The sequence below is a fragment of the Trypanosoma theileri genome (assembly GCF_002087225.1).
Source record: "Trypanosoma theileri isolate Edinburgh chromosome Unknown TM35_Tth_82_V1, whole genome shotgun sequence".
In the NCBI taxonomy this organism is placed as follows: Eukaryota; Euglenozoa; class Kinetoplastea; order Trypanosomatida; family Trypanosomatidae; genus Trypanosoma; species Trypanosoma theileri.
Window position 1 is genome coordinate 6253 of NW_021639924.1, and position 493 is coordinate 6745.

Genomic DNA, 493 nt, shown 5'->3' on the forward strand with positions numbered 1-493 from the left:
GACTGTTGTGCTGCACCTGCGAGTGTGCGCAGCCATCTGCAGAGCTATTGTTATATATATACTTTCCCCTCTCTTGTGTGTGCTTGTTTTTTTGTTGTAATTGGATTCACTGTGTAAGTTTTTTTTCGTTTTGTTTTGTCTCCCCTTCCCTCACTGTAACTATAATGTTGGGTATTTGACTGCATGCTCGTTTGTACCAAATGTACGTGTTTGGTGATGCAGGCTCCTAAAAAGGGAGTGAAATAATTACTTGTTGGTTTATATATATGTTTGTTTATATATATACACGGGTTTTAATTGTGTTGGGGCTTGGTAAGAGACATGTCTGTGTGACTGTGGAGTGCAGTCACATGGGTGTGGTTTGTTCTGCACCTGATGGGGGAATATTTCTTCTTGTTTTCTTTNGCGAAACAGGCCTTTGAAGATCTTGATGAGGTCAGAGCTATAAAGAGTTCCGCAAAGAAGGTGAAGAGAGATGCCACAAAATTCAAGC